Source organism: Lepidochelys kempii, chromosome 24 (assembly GCF_965140265.1).
Source record: "Lepidochelys kempii isolate rLepKem1 chromosome 24, rLepKem1.hap2, whole genome shotgun sequence".
Lineage (NCBI taxonomy): Eukaryota > Metazoa > Chordata > Testudines > Cheloniidae > Lepidochelys > Lepidochelys kempii.
Genome location: NC_133279.1, coordinates 16,900,540 through 16,919,590, shown reverse-complemented (window position 1 = coordinate 16,919,590; position 19,051 = coordinate 16,900,540). Strand labels below are relative to the sequence as shown.

At 51.0% G+C, this 19,051-nt stretch overlaps 1 pseudogene; it reads left to right on the top strand.

Moving 5' to 3' along the window:
- Nucleotides 1-3,831: 3,831 nt before the first annotated feature.
- LOC140902975 (phospholipase A2 inhibitor and Ly6/PLAUR domain-containing protein-like) lies at nucleotides 3,832-13,206 on the top strand (annotated as a pseudogene).
- Nucleotides 13,207-19,051: the final 5,845 nt, after the last annotated feature.

The window sequence follows — 19,051 nt, the reverse complement described above, 5'->3', positions numbered from 1 at the left end:
CTGCTCAGGAAGAACAAGGATGACATCCATGGTTCCGCTCAAGAAGTTTTTTTTCCAGTTATTAGTTTCTGTAGAGAGTTCAGTCAAGAGTATATTCTCAACTGAACTTTCAGCTGATGCTGCCCTACTGGCTGATTTCCATGTAACATAGTTTTCTTTGGGTATGTCTACACTACCTGCCGGATCGATCTATCGGGGATCGATTTATCGCATCTAGTGTAGATGAGATAAAATCAATCCCCGATCGCTTTGCCGTCAACTCCTGTACTCCACCACGGCAAGAGGCAGAAGCAGAGTTGACGGGGAGCAGCGGCAGTCGACCCCGCGCTGTGAGGACGCGAGGTAAGTCAACCTAAGATACATCGACTTCAGCTATGCTGTTCTCGTAGCTAGAAGAACAGGAGGACTTGTGGCACCTTAGAGACTAACAAATTTATTAGAGCATAAGCTTTCGTGGGCTCCAGCCCACTTCATCGGATGCAAGTTTGTATGGTAACTTCCAACTTATCTATCTTACTATATGTTCCATTCTATGCATCCGATGAAGTGGGCTGTAGCCCACAAAAGCTTATGCTCTAGTAAATTTGGTAGTCTCTAAGATGCTACAAGTCATCCTGTTCTTTTTGCGGATACAGACTAACACGGCTGCTGCTCTGAAACCAATTCTCATAGCTGAAGTTGCGTATCTTAGGTCGATCCCCACCCCAGTGTAGACCAGGGCTTTGTGTGACGTTGAACTCTCATGTGATGATATCCGGTCTTTCAACTTCCTCCAACCTCTGTTGATGCTCCATCCTGAGTGATCAGAGAGAACTGGTGCATTTGCAGCACTGTTGTTCAAAATGAAGCAGGGCGCACAGTACAGAGATTGTTTTTCCCATACTCCAGCATAACCAGTCTCTTGTGCAGGTCTCACCATTTGGAAGAGTTTCTGTCAGCAGACGAGTAGGGAGAGCATGATTATCAGCATCTTGTGGAATGTTACTTGGAATTTCAAAACAACTAATCTGAGGAAAAGTTTGCATTTGGGCAGCATTGATCTTGTCAATAATTCCAACGTCAGTCAGAGTCAAACCCGTAGTACTCATGAATTGCTCTTGCTGCGTAAGATCTACATCTTCCTGTTGCTGTTGAGTTTCTTGATCGTCTGCTGCATCTGTTAACTGTTGGCACATCTCCTTCTTGACTACTGTCCTCATGATCCGGTATTGACATTGAAACATCACCTATTGCAGTTCGGCGTTTGCATTATCTGTAGCAGTGTTTGCTGGGTAAGGTGCGTTTTCCAGTGGTTTGAGAAATGAAGTTATTGGCTTTGAGCTCTTAGCTGCTGCTTCACTCAATTGTTTTCGCCGTCTCTTCCTTGCACCACTTTCAAATCTCCTCTTCATAGTGATCTATCTGCTCACTATGTAGCCTATCCACACTTGAAATCTTCTGCTGTCAATAAGTAGCTTATCTACTCTTGAAATCTTCTACTGTAAACGTGTACACAAATGCTGAAACCACTTAAAATGAAGGAATACTGATTAAGAACACAAAATGAAACAGTCAGGTTATTATCCTTATTACTGAACCAAAACTCAAGCACGCAAGGTGTAATATAACAGGCTGAGCTGAAGACAAAGGGATGACATATATATTGTAAACACAGACACGGATACAGACAGAGGAATAATGTCAAAAAATTTCTTGATCAACCCTACTGTTGATGGTCAAGGGCTTCAGAGAAAGTACACCTAGATATTTTTTTTCAAAAGTATAGAAATGTTGTATTTAAAGCAAAACATTACCATTTTTAAAATTGCTTTTTTAAAGCATGAAAAACATTATACATGGAGCTATTCAGGTCTCTCTTTAGGCTCCTGGAGATCCTAACCCTGGCTTCTCTCTGGAAGCCCCCTACCCATCTCGACAACCTCAGGGAGAAAAACTGGCCTGGAATGCAACCAAGGCCGAAACACTCTTCTCTGCTCAGTATTCTATAACTAAATTCCCCCAGCCAGGCGCAAGGTTGTGCTCTTGGGATCCAGTTTGACGCAACACCCTTGATATGCGGCGGGTAAGAAAATCTGTCCCCAGTGAATATTTACACAAGTCAACAACAAGGAAGCTAGCAACCTGTTCTGGGAGTGGGAGGGGAGCAGTTGTCATGGAGCCAACTCCATGGCCATCCTCAGTTTCCTTGTGATAGTTTCACTGGACCCCCACCCCATTTGGTGTCAATTGGCCCTAGCTCTATTGAAGTCAATGGGGCCTGATCCGCACCTGCTGTGAATTTGCCATCGCTCTACGATCCACACCATCTCAGGATGTAGCTAAAGAGTTCTCATGTGCAAACAGTCGCACCTCTACCCTTGTGACTGAGCTGAGTACCACCTCTTATCTCTGTTACATGAGCCAGCAGACTGCGTGAGACAATTTCTATAAAACACAGTGGGTTGAGAAGGGTCAATCTGAACTGTATTTAAAGAGGGAGTGCCCAGGCATGAGGGTCGTATAACATGTTACCTTTCAGTAAGTCATTCACAGTTACTCCCAATGTATATATGAATCTGATCCTGTCTTTGGACTAAGAAAAGGAGGACTTGTGGCACCTTAGAGACTAACCAATTTATTTGAGCATGAGCTTTCGTGAGCTACAGCTCACTTCATCGGATGCATACTGTGGAAAGTGTAGAAGATCTTTTTATACACACAAAGCATGAAAAAATACCTCCCCCCACCCCACTCTCCTGCTGGTAATAGCTTATCTAAAGTGATCACTCTCCTTACAATGTGGATGATAATAAACACGGCTGTTACTCTGAAACCTGTCTTTGGACTATAGAGAGAGGAAAGGGGTCGTGCTAGACAGGTTAGTGCGTCTCTTCGGTTTCACAGAGAATTTGGAGGTGAACGGAACCACTGTGCTGCTGAAGTTAAGAGTTTTTAATGCTGTGTTAAATTATTCTTTGTAACCTTTCATGCTCTGCCGCAAAGCGTGTAAATCAGGGGCTCTCAACCTTTCCAGACTATCGTACGCCTTTCCGGAGTCTGATTTGTCTTGCACACCCCCAAGTTTCACCACACTTAAAAAACTATTTGCTTACAAAATCAGACATAAAAATACAAAAGTGTCATAGCCACACTATTACTGAAAAATGACTGACTTTTTCACTGCTACCATGTCATGATAAAATAAATCGGTTGGGATATAAATATTGTACTTACATTCAGTATAGTCGATAGAGCAGTAGAAACACGTCATTGTCCGTAGGAAAGTTTAGTTTGCACTGACTTTGCTGGTGCTTTTTATGTAGCCTGTTGTAAAACTAGGCAAATATCCAGATGAGCTGATGTACCCGAAGACCTTTGCGTACTTCCAGGGGTTCACGTACTCCTGGCTGAGAGCCACCGGCGTAAAGGATGGGGTTTGAAGCATTCCTAGACCTGACAGGTTCTAACCGAACCGGGCTGATCCAGGGAAGGGACCGGAGTGTCCCTGTAGGAGGATCAATGGACACCTCAGCTCGCTGCAGAAGAGGAAAGCGAAGAAGCCGCCCAAGGGGGTGGAGATAATGTGGAAACACTGTAGGGCCCCTCTGCAGATCGGCAGGATGCTCTGTCCCTGGTGCCCCACAGGCTGTGCCGGTCGCCCCATGTCACAAGGGACGGTGCAGACCTGGAGCAAATACAGATGAGGGAGTGAAACCTGGGCCAGGCTAGAGCTCTGCAGCAGGACTGGGATCCCACGGGACCCACAGGACCTGCTGCCATAATAGCAGGAGCAGGTAAAAGTGCTTTGTTGCAGGTGGGGTTGGGTGGGCAAAGAAAGCTGACTGCGGTAATATGCGGGAAAACACAGGGCAGCAGCTTGTCATCAGTAGAATTTCAGCAATAGAAAGCAAGTTGGCTTTTTAAAAATAAAAGTGTTTCTACTTAAATTTAAGCAAAGGATAGAAAGCGATTTGATGTCCATTATAACAGCACTTAAATAACTTTTTACATGGTTTAAGGAAGATTTGTTTTATACTTTTAGCTGTAAGAATTATGTCTGACTTCCGTTTATATGTATAATATATTAACCAGACTATTTTGTTTGAAAGTAGCACGAGGGACTCTCTCTCTCTCTCTCGTGGGATTTGCGAGATCTAAGATGATTATGGGTGGGAGTGAAATAGATATGCAAGAAACAACGCGGGAGTGGCTGGGAGTGGGATTAAAAAAAACAGTCCCACGCCGGGCTCCTCCCTGGAGCGCCCACTCTGTGGTTACTAGGCATGGGAGAGCTGAGAGAAATTTTTTGACCCTGACTTTTCTCCACCGAAAAATGCGGGTTTGGGGTGACTGAAACATTTCGTGACTTTGCCTCAAATTTGCCATATTGCTTCAGCAGAAAAAAAAATCATCGGGAAAAAATCGTTAAAAAATGGAGACGTTTTGTCTGGACATTTCCAGAATTAGACGTTTTGATTTTTTCAACTCAAAATGTCTTTCCATTTCAAAAGAGATGGCACCATTTATTTTTAAGCCAAATTAAAATGTTTCCAAACGCTTGGAAATGAAAGAAAACCATTTTTCGTTCGGCTTTTCAGTTGGACGAGAAATTGGGTCAACCCAGAACGATTTGTTTCCCAATCTTCGAGAACTGCCAGTGAATCAAAAAATCGGTTATTTGTGCAGCTCTGATTCCTGGTGCTTTCCCCCCCTGAATCTGGGCTGGAAGTCCCTTTCCCGCCTCATTTTGGTCTTGACTCTCTCCTCTTCCCCCCGGCAGAGCTTGCTGTGTCAGCCGGGAGAAGGCCCCGTTCGGCTCTGAGCCCAGCCCCGTGGGCCTCCCAGCACTAGGACGGTTTCCTTCCTCCTCTGCCTTCTCCCTGCTCTCCTAGCTACAACGAGTGCACAAGGTGAGTCACCCACTGCTGTGGCCATCTAACCCCACCTGGGCTTGGACCCTTTATACCCCTGGACCCCCAGTCAGGGGAATATGCAGCATGTGCAGGAAGGGGGGATTAGCTCTGTGTGGGGTACAGGACCCTGTCTACACTATGGCTGCTGTCATGTCCCAGCGCTGTAGGTGGGCTGGCAGAGCCCCATAGTGAAGATACCGCCTGCCCCAATGGAAACATCCCTCTAGGAACTCACCTCCCCAAGTGATGGTAGCCAACCCCCGGAAAGCATTCGTCTGTCGACCTGCATCTACTCCAGGGGTTGGGTTGGCCTCACTGTGGTGCTCAGGGTGTGGATTCCCTCCGAGTGCCATAGCGAAATCAACCTGTTTAGTGTAGACCAGGCCTGAGGGACACCGTGACTGGACACTGCCCTGAATTCTTATTCCCATGAAGGCCCTTCTGCACTGCTTTGGCAGCATGAAGGGGACTAAATATAGGACTAAATTACACTGCTTGGGGATTGAGTGTAACCTGGAATCAGGCCTACAGTTTCTGGTAGCAGAGGGCTCTCCAACCGAGCAAACAGAGGCAGAAAGAGATCTCATGGCTGGGATTTGAATTTAGACCAGTCCAAGGTGGAATTAACCCTGGCAGCAGCTTCTCAAGAGGCAGGGTGGAACATTGGGATTGGCTGCCCTAATAAAAGACTGGCTGTAGCTGAACCATCAGATATGGGCTGGATGGCAGAATGGCTGGGAGAGCCATTGGGCTAGGCCAGAGCTCAGACTAGATCAGCATCAGAGCCTGAAAATCTACGCCTCTCTAAAAGAAAAGGTGTGAAGCTGCTGCACTCACACAGCTTGCGTGCAGGGCGCTGTACATAAGGACTAAAGGGCAGAGATCATTCACTTACAGGTCCCCAAGAGGTCTGTGAGTGTCCATGTGCTGTGGTCAATGCCACTTGTATCAATGGTAATTTGGGGAACAATGGAGAATGAATGTCCTTTTCTTCTTCTTAACAAAGTTTTTTGCTTGGGAATTTTCATCCTTCCCATTCGCCACAGATAGGGAATGGGAGGCACAGAGAGCCCCTGGCATGGGGGGGGAGAGAATGGGGGCCCTGGTATGGGGGATGGGAAATGGGGGGCACACAGAGATCCTGGCATGAAGTAGGAGGTGGAGGGGCTTTCATGACGTCCCTGCAATAGAAGGGGATGGAAGGGGCACCCGAGGAGTCTGTGAGGACCATGGGGGGCTGCCAGGACCCCCGGGCCGTGCAATGGACTCAGCCAACACACGCTGCGAAGCGAGCAACTCTCCCAGTACTGTGATTACCTGCACACCAGGAGCAACATCTGGGGTGGGAGGAGCTTATTCTGTGGGCGGAGCTTGGGAAGAGCACCATCCCCTTCACCCATCCCCAGTCTGACCCCCGTGTACTGCTGGCCCAGGGGCTGAAATTGAGCAATTGCTGAGTGTCCCAGAGGGAATCGGGTCCATTAACCCCTCGGCTTGTTTGGAGCAGAGGGGGAAGACTGGGGTTAAGGGGCGTGTCAGAGTGACACTGTTACCCCCAGTAAGAAGGAAGCATTTCTTCTTCTTCTTCCTCCAACAGGAACCCTGAAATGTGAGAAGTGCTCTGGCTCGGTGGACACGTGCCAGCCTCCTAAAGAGACCTGCACAGCAACGAAGGTTACAGGAGGCTGCATCTCAGGGGCAGGAGAATCGACACTGGGTAGGTGACATTGCTGGGAACCCAGGCCCATCTTACCCTGCAGTCTGTGTCACAACCCTCATCATCGCTCAGGCCAACCCCCACGTGGTCAACAAAGCACAGTCACCCGGCGCAGAACTCGTAGACTTTAGGGCCAGAGAGGACCATCGTGATCATCTTTCTAGTCTGAGTTCCTGCACGTCGGAGGCCACAGAACCTCACCCACCGCCTCCTGCAGCAGACCCCTAACCTCTGGCTGAGTCACTGACATTCTCAAATCATGGATTAAAGACTTCAAGTGACAGAGAATCCACCATTTACTCTAGTTTAAACCTGAAAGTGACCCGTGCCCCATGCTGTAGGAGGAGGCAAAAAAACCTCAGGGTCTCTGCCAATCTGACCCAGGGGAAAATTCCTGCCTGACCCCAAATCCGATGATCAGTTAGACCCTGAGCATAGAGTCATAGAATCATAGGGGCAAGACCCACCAGCCAGACACCTGGGAAAGAATTCTCTGCCGTAACTCAGAGCCCTTCCCGGCTAGCGTCCCATCACCAGCCGTTAGAGATATTTGCTTCCCATCCCCTTCATAAACTTATCAAGCTCAGGCTTGAAGCCAGTTTGATTTTTGCTCCCACTGCTCCCCTCTGATGTTTACAGCCAGTGTAAAGGTTCGGACTCACCCCTGCAGCGCCTCCTGCTGGTCATTGGGGAATTAGCTCTTTCCAGCGCGGAGCGCCCCCTGCAGGCTGGTGATCCGCACAGCTCTGGCCCCCGTGTCCCTCACAGACCCAGGTGCCCCTTTCTCTGGGTTCTGCCCCCTGGCAGCACCCCCACACTCTGCCTCTGGGTCTCCCCTTCCTGGGGAACCCCCAACCCACTATCCCCACCTTACCTCCATCTGGGCTACTGCCAGTCATCACCAAGCCCCTGCGCCCTGGGGCAGACTGCAGTGTAAAGGCCTCATCATAGGCAAGGGGGTTCGGACCTATTGCCTTCCTCTGCCTCCCAGTACCTCTATGGGCCTTGGACCAGGCCTACAGCCTGGGGAGTTGCCAGCCTGGAGCACCCCTGCTCAGCCTGCTCCTTCCCCAGCAGTGCACCACTCTCATTACCCTCCCAGCCCGGAGAGAGACTCCTTGGGCCTCTGGCTCCCAGCCTTTCGATACAGGCCAGCTGGGGCCTGATTGGGGCGTGGCCATCCCCAGCCCTCCCCAGGGCTGCTTTTAACCCCTCCTATTTAGGAGCAGGGTAGCCACCCTGCTACACCAGTTTATATCCATTTGTTGCTAGACACTTGATTTATTCAGGCAGCGTTACTGTGTCGTACATGGCGACCTGAAGACACAGAGGTTTGGAATCCTGGACCCAAATTATAAATCTCCCATTGACTTCAGTGGGGCCTGGATTTCACCCCCTGGGCTTTATTTATTGAATTTTATTCACTACGTTTTCACCTCCACAATGGACGGCTGTGATGCAACAAGTGAAGGTACTTTAGGTGGAAATGTACTTTCTGATCATGTTAAAAAAGAGAAATCGGTGATGAGATCCCTTGTAGACAGTCACCTTGCTCCCAAAATCTTGTAGGAAGTGGTTAGTCACCTACTCAGGTCTGGAGCCCGGCCGCACACGTTTATTCTGCTTGCTTGGGATGCAAACTCAAGATAATTTTTGCCCCTTTGACTTAAAGAGATTCCAAACCTTCTCCAAGTTCAACTCCCTGAGCTCTTCGAAAACTTTAGTTACAGACCCGTTTTTGTTCATGCTTCCATTGAATTAAAGAGATTTAATGGTTCCTTCCATTTACCCTGTAAAAAGGTGTCACTCCATTTACCCTGTAAGAAGGGGGTAGGTACACTCCATCTCCTGTGCAGGATCACGTAGGGTGAGAAGAAGGGAAAAAACTGAATAGCAGCCCGTTAGGTCCTGTGTTCATGACCCTGACTGTAAAACGTGGTAATGCGGCTTAGTGGCCAGAGTCAATAAAGTGACCCATCTCTGTGGGATTGCATGGCTGATTGGCCCGTCGGGGAAGTGGGGCACCACTTAGTGGTGTGTGGCCTATGGGTAGGGGGACTTAGGCCCTCCCTGCTCCTCCGACCCCCAGCCCAGGGCCCAGGCAGCGGAGCGGGTGCCCACCACCGAGTCAGCGGAGATGCCCCCGAAACACGCTGACTGGTTCCCCAGTTCACTCACTGGAGGAAAGTCTAAGTCCCCTGGACTGCTTCCGACCCTTTCTCCCTTGACGAGGCTCCACGATTCTCCCGGGTCTCGGGGGTCCTCAAGTGGCGAAGCTCCTGCCAGCGCGATCTCTTCTGCGGGCTCGTCAGGCAGCCTGGAGCCCGTCTAGAGCTCTGCATGCCGTGGCTCTGCAAGTGAAGCCAGTAGCAGCTCCCTGGAGAGAGCCTGCTGTCCGCATCCTCCCCCTTCAGCAGCCTGCCCAGACTGAGCTGGGCTGCTTCCTTTTATACCCTGCCTCCAGGCTGAGCATGTGCAGCAGAGTCGGAGGGGCGGGGCTTCCTCAGCCTGAAAAGCAGAGTTAACCCTTTCGGGGCCGGTGCAGGGTAGGTACACCCCATCACAGAAGGATGCATAGGATACCATCAGCTTTAACATAATATCTAATCTATCTATCTATCTATCTATCTATCTATCTATCCCCACACACCCCCTCTATCTAATCTATCTATCTATCTATCTATCTATCTATCTATCTATCTATCTATCCATCCCCATCCATCCCCATCCATCCCCTCTATCTATCCATCCATCCCCATCCACCCCCTCTGTCTATCTATCTATCCCCACAGACCCCATCTATCTATCTATCTCCATGCACCCAGCTCTCGCTCTCTCTCTGACCACACTCAGGTAATTTTCCCAGGACAGTCACAAATGGGTTTATTCAAACCTGCACCCACTCAGGGTTTCTCTTCACTGCAGAGTTAATGTGGGCTGTAACCCAGGTTTGGCCCTGACTCCCACCGCCCCCTGCTTACACACACACACAGCCCCCTACTATCCACAGTGGATACAAGCTTTGAGCTCACGCTAAGGCAGGTTTTCTAACCATTCAATCATCCTCGTGGCTCTTCTCTGACCCCCGACCAACTTCATTCCTGAATCATGGGGCCCAGGACTGGGCCCAGGATCCCAGCAGTGTCACCCCAGGGCCAAAAGCAGATGTAAAATAACCTCCCTGATCCTACTCAAGGCCCCCCCCCCAGCCTCTCAGTTCTGTTCTTTGTTTTCTCTCTTTAAAACAGGTGAGACACCGACCACTGACTTCTACAAAGAATGTATAGATGACTAGAACAGTGGCATAAAATCCCCCATCACTTTTACTGGCAGGAATGGCACGTTTCTGAGGATCAACACCAGCTGATGCAATGACACAGATAACTGTAACTCGGCTGTACTGGACGGTACATGGGGATCTGTTTTTACCATCCCTGTTTAAGGGCTTGTTCACCCAAACAATTAGACGGCGGTGAGCTGGGGTGTGAATCCATCTGTGCGCCCCCTGCTGGTGCACGTGGACAGGTCATTAGAGCGCCTTGAAAGGGGACGAGCTCAAAGCACAGTAACGAACAGTTCACACGCGTCAGCAGGGTGCACGTGGACAGGCGCAGGGTAGATTCACACCCCAGCGGACCCTTAGACCCCCCCACTTGCCGCAGTCGAATTGCACATGTGGAGAAACCCCCGGCACGATTGTATTTGTGACCATTTCTCCCCTTTATTGCCCTACGCGTCCATTTACTCGAATGTCATTTCTGTCGTCCATTGAAATACCTGTAGCTGGCGGGTCTCCAAGCCGGGTGGGGAGAACAGTTGGGGCCTATTTTAAAATGTATTTGAAATCAGAAGGGCGAGGGCTACATCTGAGAGAAGCAGTAGCAAGCAGCCAGGATATGCTTCCATCTAAACCTTCGTAAAGAACACCGTACATAACTTGCAATATTACTGCAGAAATGGCAGATTCTGCAACATTAGGCTTCCACCACAAATTTGGCAGTGGAAGCCCCCATCGTGCATGGGGCTGACAGTGGGAGCCCTGGCCACCTCAGGGCTGACAGCAAATGCCCCTGCTCTCAGCCCTTGGCCCCCGCCCTCAGCCCCAGGCAGTCGACAGTGGAAAATCACAGAAAAGTCATCGTGGATTTTATTATCGCAAATAATAAGGTCTGTTATGACTTCTCCACAATTTTCCATGGCTTGTCCGCAACTCAAGACGCAATTTTTTGACAATCATCCCACAATTCAAGTAGGACCTTGTTCATACCCCTGTCAAGATCGACCTGCAAACTCGTTGGGGGCTTTGCGTCTCCCCTCCTCCAGTTGGGAAACCCTTCCAGAAGCTCCCTCTTCTGGTGGCTGGAAACCTGGTTCAGAGCCCCAGGGCTGTTTATCGCTGGCCAGTTTATCCCTGTGGGTCCTGGTGCGAAAAATTCAAAACCTCCTGTTTGGCCATTTCCCAAAACGACTGGATTTCCCATCGCTTTCAGCTTTTGAATGAGTGAGTGATCACAGCTGGGACATCGCCGGCGTCACAGAGATGTGGGGGGAGAACACACACGGCTGGGATATCGGCCCCGAGGGGCACGGCTTGCTCCGGGCAGGCAGGGACAAAGGGAGGAGGGGTTGCCTGGTATAGCCAAGGTGTCGGCACCTGCTTGGAGGCTGGGTTGGGAATAGGAGACAGACATGTCTAAAGTCTCCGGGTCGGGATAAAAGGGGTAACAAGCGGGGGCGGGGGGGGGGACGCCACGGTAGGGTCGGCGACAGACCAGCTAACCAGGAAGTAGAGGTGGGTGAGGCTTTTCTTAAACCACAAAATCTTGAAAAGCCCAGACCGTGGTGGTGACGGGGGATTTCAGCCACCCGGGGATCGGTTGGGAAAATAACACAGCCGGGCACAGATCATCCAATAAAGTCTGGGAATTCCTTGGAGACACTTTTTATGGCAATCTCCCCCACCTTGCCAGGGATTCAGAGCACCCCCATGCCCCTCTTCCCCCATCCCGTCCCCCACCCAGGTCTGTGTATATACCCTTCACCCCCATGCCCCCTGCCCCCACCATCCTCCTTCTTTCTGTTTGGGAGATTGGTCATTGCGGGTGTTACCGTGTTACACCCCCGGGGACGCTGGGCAGAGCGGAGATGGGAAGTCACTGGGGGCCGTCGACCCGGTGTTTGATCTGAGACAATCGCAGAGGTGGCTGGGCTGATCAGATGGTGGGGGGTTGTTTCTGATTTCTCCCAAAGAGGAGCAGGCTTCTGGCCCTGGGGGCCTAGAAAATGCCCAGAAATTCTGAAATTGATCGGCAGTCAGGTTCAGAGGTCGCCGTGCCCACGGGCTGGGGTGGGGCCTTCGCAGGGCCGAGCAAAGCAGGGCAGCGGGCGCACCCGCCCGTTTGAATGAGGTTTAATCCACCTGTAACTATGTCTCTCAGTGCCCAAAGGGAGTGCCACCAGGAACAGGCTGCAGTGCCCCATCTGCTTTGATCTGAAGTCCGATACCTGGAACAGCACAATCGCCCCTTGTGCAGGGGACGAGACCCATCGCATCGGTTTCACTGGGGAGATACCGAACGGCAAATGCTGCCAGCTGGGGACAGTGCGGGAGCTCCCCCGGGAATCTCAGGCCTCGGGAACTCCCCAGAGAACTGGTGAAACCTAGAGTCTGTGCTGGGCCCTTGGGCGGGTGGGGGCGGCCAAGGGGGGTTTTGGCCAGAGGGAAGGAGAGAGGAACTTGGAAGTTTTCCCTTCCTCACCAGCTCCCCCGGCTCAGTGATGCCGCCCGGCTCCTGGAGTTACGACAACGTGTCTCTTGCCATGGGAAGGGTTGTTATGTCAGTGATGCCGAGCTGGGGAGAGAACCCAGGAGTCCTGGCTCCCAGCCCCCACTGCTCTGACCACTAGACCCCACTCCCTGTATGTTTAAGGTGGAGCGAAGCCATTGCTCAGTGCAGAAGCTCCTGTTCTCCGTGTGTGTTCAGGACTCCCAGCGCTTTGGGGTGTTTATAAAATAACTGAACCGAGCGGTTGGGGCTGCCGGGGACGCTGAGAGCCGGGCGTGTTCCCCGGGGGGCCGCGCGCTGGGGAAGGAGCCGCCCCCGGTGATCAGCTGGGATCCAAACTCCAGCTTCAGTCTCTTGTGGAGCTGCAGAAAGGGGCGCGGGGCAGGCAAGAGGGGACCAGACGCCTGGCCTGCCGTGGCCGGTTACAGCGAGCGCAGGGAGAGCACCGGGAGGGTGGGACCGGGGGGCAGAGGCGGGAACCGCTGGATGGTGGAGACAGAGGTTCTGGGGGCAGAGAAGGAACCAGAGCTGCCCCCGCCTCATAACAACCTGGTTTCCTCCCTCAGGTCCATCTTCTTCGCCATTTGAAGCGAAAGGCTGTGCTACTGCGTCTGCTCAGGACATTAAACCTGGAACATTCCTGGCGTCAGGACCCTACATATACCTGTGTTCACGGGCAACCGACGCTCCGGCGGAGAAAACACCCACCAGCCCTGCTCCCAGCGGAGCCAGCCCGGCTCTGGGGAAATTCTCCTTTGCCCTCTACCTGCCTGGCCTGACTGGGCTGCTGCTGGGGAAGCTGCTCTCCTGACCCCCTGCCCTGCATGGGCCTCACGGCACCTGGTGCCTGTGAGGAAAGGCCTGAATTCCCAGCAGCGCCCCCTCCGAGGCCCCCCCGCGCTGCCGGGGCGATGCAGGGGGGCCGCTGCGTAACCAAGAGTCTGCCCAGAATATGGGTGTGCATCTGTCCTGGTACCTCACGGCTGGCTGGAATCTCTCTGTGCATTAGCAAATTCACTGAATAAATCAGGATCCGAAATAAAAGCCCCCGGTGTGTTGTTAAGTACAGGTTGCCCATTGCTGGGCTCGTCCGCAGGAAACTGGGGCGCTGTTAGATGCATTAGCCACATAAGAATTTGCTTGGCTCTCTGTGTATGTGTGTGTGTGTGTAAATATAAAATCTGCAATAAAAATCTACATTCCAAATATAAAATCTGCAATCCAAAAATCTACATTCCAAGCACACCATGGAGGTTGCACACTGAAGCTCTGAGAAGTCAGGAAATGCCAGAACACACGTTGCCAGTACAAGCTTAATCCAATCCCCCGGCGCATTTGCATTGTGCTCCAGCCTTTGATTCACGATCACCCACTGTGTGTTCTCCACCGCAGCCCTGCCTCGGTCAATACGTCTTTTTCTTCTCAGTGGGGCACTACCCCAGGCCGTATTTCCCACCCGCTGTTCCAAGCCTGCGCTGCGCTGAATGATTAATGACACCTCCTGGGCCTCTCTGCGGAGTTCTCGCCACGGGATCTGAGGGCATCACAAACCTTAATGACTAGGTCTGTGCAACAGCCCTGTGGGACCCGGGAAACTGAGGCATGGTGGGGCTCCACACAGGGAGTCCTGTCACGCCTCTCCCCATGCACGTGGCCACACTGCTATCCACACTCGAGCATAAGAATGTAAGAATGGCCCTACTGGGTCAGACCAAAGGTCCATCTAGCCCAGTATCCTGTCTTCCGACGGAGGCCAATGAAAGGTGCCCCAGAGGGAATGAACAGAACAGGGAATCATCAAGTGATCCATCCCCTGTCGCCCATTCCCAGCTCCTGGCAAACAGAGGCTAGGGCCACCATCCCTGCCCATCCTGGCTAATCGCCACTGATGGACCTATCCTCCATGAATTTATCTAGTTCTTCTTTGAACACAGTTATGGTCTTGGCCTTCACCACATCCCCTGACAACCAGTTCCACAGGTTGACTCTGCGTTGTGTGAAGAAATACTTCCTTTTGTTTGTTTTAGACCTGCAGCCTGTTAATTTCATTTGGTGGCCCCTAGTTCTTTTGTTAGGAGGAGTAAATAACACTTCCTTATTTACTTCCTCCACACCCTTCAACCTTTTATAGACCTCTCTCCTATCCCCCCTTAGTCGTCTCTTTTCCAAGCTGAAGAGTCCCACTCTTATTAATCTCTCCTCATACGGAAGGCTTTCCGTCCCCCTCATCATTTTTATTGCCCTTTTCTGAGCCTTTTCCAATTCCAGTAGATCTTTTTTGAGACGGGGCGACCACATCCACACGCAGTGTTCAAGCTGTGGGCGTCCCATGGATTTATATTGAGGCAACATGATCTTTTCAGTCCTAATTTTGCCACCTCATTGTTTACCCCTTTTTCCAGATCGTTTATGAATACGTTGAATAGGACTGGGCCCAGTGCAGATCCCTGGGGACACCACTATTTACCTCTCCCTATTCTGAAAACTGACCATTTCTTCCTACCCTTTGCTTCCTATCTTGTAACCAGTTACCGACCCATGAGAGACCCTTCCCTCTTATCCCATGACAGCTTACTTTGCTTAAGAGCCTTTGGTGAGGGACCTTTTTAGAGGCTTTCTGAAAATCTAAGTACACAACATCCACTGGGTCCCACTTGTCCACATGCTTGTTGACCCCCTCAAAGAATTCTAGGAGATTCATGAGGCACGATTTCCCTTTACTAAGACCAAGTTGACTCTTCCCCAACAAATTATGTTCATCTCTGTGTCTGACAATTCTGTTCTTTACTATAGTTTCAACCAGTTTGCCCAGTCCTGAAGTCAGGCTAGCCTGGGTCCCTCTCCCTGAGCTGGGCCAGACCCCTCCCAGCTGCAGTGTGGATGCATCCTAGAGGGCAGACCAGTGGCCCTCCCACAGCTGAGGAAAGCGGAGGGCCAGTGAAGGGGGGCATCCACTGGGAAGATGGAGGGACCCCTTGGGGAAGAGTCCTTGGGCAGCAGTCTCACTGGGCTGCCAGAGGCAGAGGATGAGTGGGAGTCGCGGCGCATTTGTTGATTTCATAGAATCATAGAATATCAGGGTTGGAAGGGACCCCAGAAGGTCACCTAGTCCAACCCCCTGCTCAAAGCAGGACCAATTCCCAGTTAAATCATCCCAGCCAGGGCTTTGTCAAGCCTGACCTTAAAAACCTCTAAGGAAGGAGATTCTACCACCTCCCTAGGTAACGCATTCCAGTGTTTCACCACCCTCTTAGTGAAAAAGTTTTTCCTAATATCCAATCTAAACCTCCCCCACTGCAACTTGAGACCATTACTCCTCGTTCTGTCATCTGCTACCATTGAGAACAGTCTAGAGCCATCCTCTTTGGAACCCCCTTTCAGGTAGTTGAAAACAGCTATCAAATCCCCCCTCATTCTTCTCTTCTGCAGGCTAAACAATCCCAGCTCCCTCAGCCTCTCCTCATAACTCATGTGTTCCAGTCCCCTAATCATTTTTGTTGCCCTTCGCTGGACTCTCTCCAATTTATCCACATCCTTCTTGTAGTGTGGGGCCCAAAACTGGACACAGTACTCCAGATGAGGCCTCACCAATGTCGAATAGAGGGGACCGATCACGTCCCTCGATCTGCTCGCTATGCCCCTACTTATACATCCCAAAATGCCATTGGCCTTCTTGGCAACAAGGGCACACTGCTGACTCATATCCAGCTTCTCGTCCACTGTCACCCCTAGGTCCTTTTCTGCAGAACTGCTGCCTAGCCATTCGGTCCCTAGTCTGTAGCTGTGCATTGGGTTCTTCCGTCCTAAGTGCAGGACCCTGCACTTATCCTTATTGAACCTCATCAGATTCCTTTTGGCCCAATCTTCCAATTGGTCTAGGTCCTTCTGTATCCTATCCCTCCCCTCCAGCGTATCTACCACTCCTCCCAGTTTAGTATCATCCGCAAATTTGCTGAGAGTGCAATCCACACCATCCTCCAGATCATTTATGAAGATATTGAATAAAACCGGCCCCAGGACCGACCCCTGGGGCACTCCACTTGATACCGGCTGCCAACTAGACATGGAGCCATTGATCACTACCCGTTGAGCCCGACAATTTCGCCAGCTTTCTACCCACCTTATAGTGCATTCATCCAGCCCATACTTCCTTAACTTGCTGACAAGAATACTGTGGGAGACCGTGTCAAAAGCTTTGCTAAAGTCAAGAAACAATACATCCACTGCTTTCCCTTCATCCACAGAACCAGTAATCTCATCATAAAAGGCGATTAGATTAGTCAGGCATGACCTTCCCTTGGTGAATCCATGCTGGCTGTTCCTGATCACTTTCCTCTCATGCAAGTGCTTCAGGATTGATTCTTTGAGGACCTGCTCCATGATTTTTCCAGGGACTGAGGTGAGGCTGACTGGCCTGTAGTTCCCAGGATCCTCCTTCTTCCCTTTTTTAAAGATGGGCACTACATTAGCCTTTTTCCAGTCACCCGGGACTTCCCCCGTTCGCCACGAGTTTTCAAAGATAATGGCCAATGGCTCTGCAATCACAGCCGCCAATTCCTTCAGCACTCTCGGATGCAACTCGTCCGGCCCCATGGACTTGTGCACGTCCAGCTTTTCTAAATAGTCCCTAACCACCTCTATCTCTACAGAGGGATGGCAATCTCTTCCCCATTTTGTGATGCCCAGCGCAGCAGTCTGGGAGCTGACCTTGTTAGTGAAAACAGAGGCAAAAAAAGCATTGAGTACATTAGCTTTTTCCACATCCTCTGTCACTAGGTTGCCTCCCTCATTCAGTAAGGGGCCCACACATTCCTTGGCTTTCTTCTTGTTGCCAACATACCTGAAGAAACCCTTCTTGTTACTCTTGACATCTCTGGCTAGCTGCAGCTCCAGGTGCGATTTGGCCCTCCTGATAACATTCCTACATGCCCGAGCAATATTTTTATACTCTTCCCTGGTCATATGTCCAACCTTCCACTTCTTGTAAGCTTCTTTTTTATGTTTAAGATCCACTAGGATTTCACCGTTAAGCCAAGTTGGTCGCCTGCCATATTTACTATTCTTTCGACTCATCGGGATGGTTTGTCCCTGTAACCTCAACAGGGATTCCTTGAAATACAGCCAGCTCTCCTGGACTCCTTTCCCCTTCAAGTTAGTCCCCCAGGGGATCCTGGCCATCCGTTCCCTGAGGGAGTCGAAGTGTGCTTTCCTGAAGTCCAGGGTCCGTATCCTGCTGCTTACCTTTGTTCCCTGCGTCAGGATCCTGAACTCAACCAACTCATGGTCACTGCCTCCCAGATTCCCATCCACTTTTGCTTCCCCCACTAATTCTACCCGGTTTGTGAGCAGCAGGTCAAGAAAAGCACCCCCCCTAGTTGGCTCCTCTAGCACTTGCGCCAGGAAATTGTCCCCTACGCTTTCCAAAAACTTCCTGGATTGTCTATGCACCGCTGTATTGCTCCCCCAGCAGATATCAGGAAAATTAAAGTCACCCATGAGAATCAGGGCATGTGATCTAGTAGCTTCCGTGAGCTGCCGGAAGAAAGCCTCATCCACCTCATCCCCCTGGTCCGGTGGTCTATAGCAGACTCCCACCACTACATCACTCTTGTTGCACACACTTCTAAACTTAATCCAGAGACACTCAGGTTTTTCTGCAGTTTCGTACCGGAGCTCTGAGCAGTCATACTGCTCCCTTACATACAGTGCTACTCCCCCACCTTTTCTGCCCTGCCTGTCCTTCCTGAACAGTTTATAACCATCCATGACAGTACTCCAGTCATATGAGTTATCCCACCAAGTCTCTGTTATTCCGATCACGTCATAGTTCCTTGACATCACCAGGACCTCCAGTTCTCCCTGCTTGTTTCCAAGGCTTTGTGCATTTGTATATAAGCACTTGAGATAACCTGTTGATCGCCCCTCATTGCCAGTATGAGGCAGGAGCCCTCCCCTCACAGACATTCCTGCCTGTGCTTCCTCCTGGTATCCCGCTTTCCCACTTACCTCAGGGCTTTGGTCTCCTTCCCCCGGTGAACCTAGTTTAAAGCCCTCCTCACTAGGTTAGCCAGCCTGCTGGCAAAGATGCTCTTCCCTCTCTTCGTAAGATGGAGCCCGTCTCTACCCAGCACTCCTCCTTCATGGAACACCATCCCATGGTCAAAGAAACCAAAGCCTTCTCTCCGACACCATCTGCGTAGCCATTCGTTGACTTCCACGATTCGACGCTCCCTACCTAGGCCTTTTCCTTCCACGGGGAGGATGGACGAGAACACCACTTGCGCCTCCAACTCCTTTATCCTTCTTCCTAGAGCCACATAGTCCGCAGTGATCCGCTCAAGGTCATTCTTGGCAGTATCATTGGTGCCCACGTGGAGGAGCAGGAAGGGGTAGCGATCCGAGGGCTTGATGAGTCTCGGCAGTCTCTCCGTCACATCACGAATCTTAGCCCCTGGCAAGCAGCAGACTTCTCGGTTTTCCCGGTCAGGGCGGCAGATAGATGACTCAGTCCCCCGGAGGAGAGAGTCCCCGACCACCACCACCCGCCTTCTCCTCTTGGGGGTGGTGGTCGTGGAACCCCCAACCTCAGGACAGCGCATCTCATGCCTTCCAACCAGCGGAGTCTCCTTCTGCTTTCTCGCCCCAGACATATCATC